This window comes from Myotis myotis, unplaced genomic scaffold (genome assembly GCF_014108235.1).
Source record: "Myotis myotis isolate mMyoMyo1 unplaced genomic scaffold, mMyoMyo1.p scaffold_m19_p_16, whole genome shotgun sequence".
In the NCBI taxonomy this organism is placed as follows: domain Eukaryota; kingdom Metazoa; phylum Chordata; class Mammalia; order Chiroptera; family Vespertilionidae; genus Myotis; species Myotis myotis.
Window position 1 is genome coordinate 26042831 of NW_023416320.1, and position 5886 is coordinate 26048716.

Sequence of the window (5886 nt, forward strand, 5' to 3'; positions counted from 1 at the left end):
ACATTTTTGAAGTCTACAAAGCCTTTAACACTCAAAGAACGCCATCTATTATGATGAATTGGCACTCTATAAGGAGTGTATTTGTGGAATTTGAATTTGCAATCAGAGCTAATTCTTGTTCTCCTTTTGTTTTATAATAATTTTGTCAAGTCAGTAACATGACATTTACCATGCTGTATCAACTACTTGTTAACATGTATGGTTCCCTACCAGGTTATCAATTGGTTGTAAATTGGGATTATGCCTTTTTAATTTTGTTAGGTTTTAGGACCAACCTATATTATTGGTTGCTTAATGTTTACAGGCTGTGTACAAGAATTTGCTTAGGGTTTCACAATATTTTGATCCCTTATATAGAAGCCAGTCTTTTGCCCAGACCTACAGTTACCTTGGCTTCTGAAGACTTGTAATGAACACATTCTTCTAAAGCATTCTGAAGTCTTCTCCTTTCTTTAGGGTGTGTTTTTCTAATAAAAATGACCAACACCTGCCCTACACTGGACAGGATACCTCATCACACCTAGGCGAGATGCAGCTGACACAACAGCGCTTCTATCAACCCATCTGCCACCTATGACATTTTCATTAGTAACAAAAATGATTTTTTTTCTCAAAGGAATTCATTAGACTAAGAAAATGAGTGACAGGGAAGCAAATGCTTTTTTCCACTATTTCTCAAAACTTTTAGTTCAGGTTTCAGGTTTTCCTTCATTTTCTGGCAGCTAGAGAAAGAAAATAACAAGCTCAACATCCAAACACAGTAAAATTGGTCGAGTCCATGCTTCACTTTTTCCAGTTGAGATAGTTACTGTGGGGAGTGATAAATACCACCCAAGTTCAAATTTTGCTATCTGTGATTTTCTCTGCTTTCTGCATTTCATATCTGCATATTAATTCTGACTTGGAAAAAACCCTCACCAGTGGACTAATGAGTTCATTTTATCCACCTTGCTTCCTTAGCTTTCTAAATTTCTAAGTTTTTTTAAAAAAAATCTTTTAATTGGACATTCTGAAAATGCAATAGGGGAATCATATTTTGTCTGAATAAATGTTCTAACCACTAGGTTTTCCTGCAATGTGTTTAGTCTGGAAAGTCTAAATATATTTTTTTAATGTCTTTTCCTCACCTGGAAGCCACTGAGTATATCATGTCACGGGTAATTTCTTTGTGCTTAGTCACATTATACAAACTGGATATTACTAAGAAGCATTATAAATACTTGAACAAAATATTTGTTTTGAAGTATAGTTCAGTCCCTGACTTTTAAGACCTTGAGGAAGACATTGGGATGCTGGGTATTCGAGTTTGGTGGCTGTGAGGTAATACTTAATCCATAGTACCATGGCTCTCAAAAGGCCCCTTACATTTATGTTCTCTTTCCCCACAACTATAGGATTAAGAACATGTTCTGCTTTTTCAAAGTTAATAAACCTATCTCCTATTGTCTTGGCTTTGTGCCTCTCTGGATGACCATGTTTTGTTAATGTCTGATAATCGGCTCCCTTCTGAGGAACTTCCTCAGAGGTCAGAGGGTAATGGTATCAACCCTCAGCCTGTCTGGTTTATTGTAGGGTGTTTGGTTAAGATCAAGATCTCTGATAAGAGTGGAGTTCCTCTGGCTGGGAAAGGAAATGATTTCTGATAGAGCACAGCAATTCCAAGAGGGAGGCCCACCGAAAGCATGATAAGCTGTAGTCTGTTTTGCTCTGAAACTGTTAGTCAAAATATTGTCATTTAATACTGAAAAAACCAAACCTTGAATTATGGGTAAAATAAGCCTCACCTTCAGATCTGCACTATTAAAATGAGCAACAAATCAGATGACTAAAAAGTAACTGTGAACCAAAACAAATGCGTTTCTAGTTCCCTGAGTGTAAACCCATACTCCCTGGATTTGGAGGTCAAAGCTCGCCACTCAAGGTGACACCTCATATTTTATTTAAGCGCTTTTCTTCTGAGAAGGCGAAAGCACCTGGCAGACATTAACTTTTCTGAGCAGTGAAAGAAAATGGAGATATTAAAGAACAACATTCAAAGACCTGAGTCCCTTCGACCCATCCAGTTTAATATCAGTTTTATTTTCACATTGTTTTATTTCTTATGTATACTTTCAAGGTGACCTGTCACTTTAAACAGTCACCTGATTTATAGAAAAATAGCTTATTCTACATGGAATCTTTCCTGCACAAGGGTGGTCAGACTTTCCTCAGTGTTGCCATAAAGTCCCTCTGCATGAGTTTGCCTGTTCTATTAATATTTGTTTTTGTTTTTTCTCAGTTTCACTTTCACTCATCAAGGACTGTCTTAATGCCCAGCTGTAGCCTGAGGAGGAGATATTCAGAAGAACATGGAAAATAACTAAAATGTGGCAGAAAAGTGAGGGAGGGTGTGTATAGAACAGTGTCATGCAACCTCTTCATTGTATTGACAAGGGAATCAAATGTAGAGAATGCCAAATCCTTTATTCCCAGGAGGAGAAATAAAGAAGAAATAAAGGAGAGAGAGAGAGAGAGGAAGGAAGGAAGAAAGGAAGGAAAAGAGAAGAAAGATGCTTGTGTTTATGGTAACTGTCCTTTGAAGTTCCAGCCTTAGAGGAAGTCCCAGGTCAGGCAGTAGCTAGCCTGGGAGTGGTGGCTACTCTGATCTGCCTCTGTATAATCATATGGTCCTGTGTAGCCATACCCCTTAGAGATTGGATTCACAGTTTCCCTGGATGCTTTTTTCAGCTTTCAGGTGCTCTTCTGGCACACAGAGGAGGAAGGCCAGAGAGCACCTGTTGTTCCCTCTAGTAGGTCAACCCTTACCCAGCTCTAATGGCACCCAAGGGAAGGCACCCTCCTTGCTTTCCTACAACATTCTTCTGTATCTAGTCATCTTTTCTGGAACAGTGTGAGTTAATTTCCTCCATGAAACCCTACCTGGCCTTCTGACCACTGCTCTAACCACTGCTTATTTGACATTGCTTCCCACGTTGCTTATTTTTTCATGTGTCTTTGCACCTGTCTTATTTCTACAGTGACTTTGTGAAGCCCATAAAGACAGGAACTATGTCTCTTGCATCACTGTTCACACCTATTGTACTTCTGGACATAAAAGCAAGTGCTTTGGGAATACTTTACATTTTTCTCTGCTTCAAAAGCTATAATTATAAGAAAAAAAGACTTCTCCCTCATTTTATCCTCTTATTCACCTCCTCCCCACCCACTATGACAATGGTGGCTTGGATGTGACTACTACTAGAGTAACTTTACACTGGTTTATTCACATACCACAAACTTTAATTCTCATAGTTACACTATGAGATAAGTGTGTTATTATCCCCAATTTTCAAATGAGAAAATGGAGGCTCAAAAAGACTATACAACTTGGCTACGCTCATATTCGGCAGCAAATGGCATGCAGAATGTAGGGCTCTATACTGAGGACACTTTCCAGATTCTTTGATGTCACTTTGTCCTCCCTAAGGCAAGTTTGCATTATACATTATACATGCTGAGATAAGGCCCGGTGTAGACTGCGCACATTATGAAGTAGATGTCATTTATCTTGGCTACCATGGTTTTACTTTCCAGGATTTTCTCCCTTAAAGGCAAGGTGGTGGTGAACATTTCCAAGAAGAGGTAGATTGTTGCTGATGGCATCTTCAAAGCTGAACTGAGCAATAGGAAACAGCTGAAGATGGCTATTCTGAAGTTAAAGTCTGAGTTACACTGGCCAGGACAGAAATTTTTATTTTGGCCACCAGGATGCAGAATGTTCTTGGTGAGAAGGGCCCACAAATATAGGAATTAACTGCTGTGGTTCAGAAGACATTTGGCTTCCCCAAGGGCAGTGTAGAGCTTTATACTGAAAATATCTACACTGCCCAAAGGTCTGTGTGCCATTGTCCAGGCAGAGTCTCTGGTTATAAACTCCTAGGAGGCCTTGCTGTGTAGAGAGCCTGCTATGGCGTGTTGAGGTTCATCATGGAGAGTGGGGTCAAAAGCTATAAGGTGTCTGAGAAACTCTGAGGACATAGGGCTAAATCCATGGAGTTTGTCGATGGTCTGATGATCCCCAGTAGGGACCCTGTTAATTACTAAGTTGACACTGTCGGGTGCCATGTACTGCTCCCGCAGGGTGGGTTAGGCCTCAAAGTGAAGATCATGCTTCCTTGGAACCTGAGTGGTAAGACTGGCCCTAAGAAGCCCCTACCACATGTGAGCTTTGTGGAATCCAAAGATGAGATACTGCCAACTACCCCCATGGCAGAACCAAAGGGTGGGAAGCCAGAGCCACCTGCCATGCCCCCACCAGTAACCACAGCATAACAGGATCTCCTTAGCAGCTGGATCTAGAAGCTATATGTTGCTCTATGCTTTAATAAAATTCTTTTAAGAGAAAGAAAAAGGAGACTTTTCCTTCTTAGTGATTCATCTTTTCTGGAAACACACAGGATTTCTCATTGTCCTCAAACTCTCACCTTCCTCTCCTTCTCCTATCCTATTTCCTCAGAACCCATACCCCATCAACACCAAAGTGTAAATGACTGTTAAAGCTCAGTATATTTCTTCTTCTACAGTCACTTGCAATTCTCAGGTGGAGAAAGTTAAGCAAAAGAGATGATCTGTGACTGGTAGAAGTTCAAATGTGTACCAGAGAATATGGGGGTGTCCAAAAGCACTCCCTGCCTATTATATTTCCCCTCACAATGAGCCACAAGATCAAAATAAATGTTTGGGAGGAGGATATTGCCAGTCCCCTAGGCAAATTTCCAAAACCATATCCTAATTTTCCAGGTCTCCGGATCATTCCCCCACAGCAGTAGTCTGTGTGAAATATTGTGCAGTAATAAAATCTACAGGTTGAGGATAACCAGGTTAGTGTCCCTAAGTGGGTATAATCTAAAGTCCAGGTGCTCCCCTCAGAACAACTCTATAGTAACAGGGGAAACAAACAGGTGCAGGACAGGTGCAGTGGGGTGGAGTCAGCCTCAACCAGGGACTTGTATGTTAGGTGTCAAAATATACAAATAAATGTCATGCCATGTCAATCTTTCCTATGTTTCCTATTAAATTATTTTACCTGGAACTAAAAGTAAAGTAAATCCATCAATACTTTCTGATTGAGAACTGTACCCAACTACAGAAAAATCCTTCCTTTTTTGTGTTTTTTCCCCCCCTTGGTTACTCAATTATTTTTTCTTCTTTGTTTCCCCTAAAATTCTGCTTGTGTAATTTGTTTGCCTCCACAGCATCTACCTCACTTCTTGTATACTCTGTATATGCCATGAGGTCAGGATGTGGTTAATCTACCCCTACCTCAGGGGTGGGTCATGATTGACATGATCTTAATATTGTCCTCTCCATCACAGTGATTGGATCATAGGTGAGCTTGTAACCCAGGATTATTTAGGATATTGTCTGGTTTAAGATCTAAGTTGGTCCAATCATAGTGAAACCCCCGACTTTTGTTTACTGGTTGATGATAGAGAATTTGCATCTTTTTCTGGACAATGTGCAGATGTGATGCCTAAGATGGATGTTGCCATTTTGCTATAATGAAAAATGCCAATCTAGAAACAAAGTCTATTCTTGTATAAGAAGGATAGCAAAGGAGAGGTAATTGCAGAACTATGGAGCTGGAACCTTGCTCAAACAACATCTACAGCTATAATCTTTTCATTTAAAAACAACAAGTCCTCTTTACTGTTTAAATCTATTTCTTACTACAAAAATCATGGTAACTGATAATCCATCCTATATAATAAAAGGTACTATGCAAATTGACCCTAACAGCAGAATGACCAGAACAACATCTTGACCAGTCACTATGAGGCACACTGATCACCTCTTGATCCCTTTCCCCAGCCGGCAGGCTCCCATCACCAGTTGTGGGTGATTGTG

The 5886-nt window shown here is 40.0% G+C and overlaps 1 pseudogene; it reads left to right on the plus strand.

The window, feature by feature from the left end:
* The first annotated feature begins 3556 nt into the window (after positions 1–3556).
* On the plus strand, positions 3557–4311 carry LOC118670795 (annotated as a pseudogene).
* The last annotated feature ends 1575 nt before the right edge of the window (positions 4312–5886 follow it).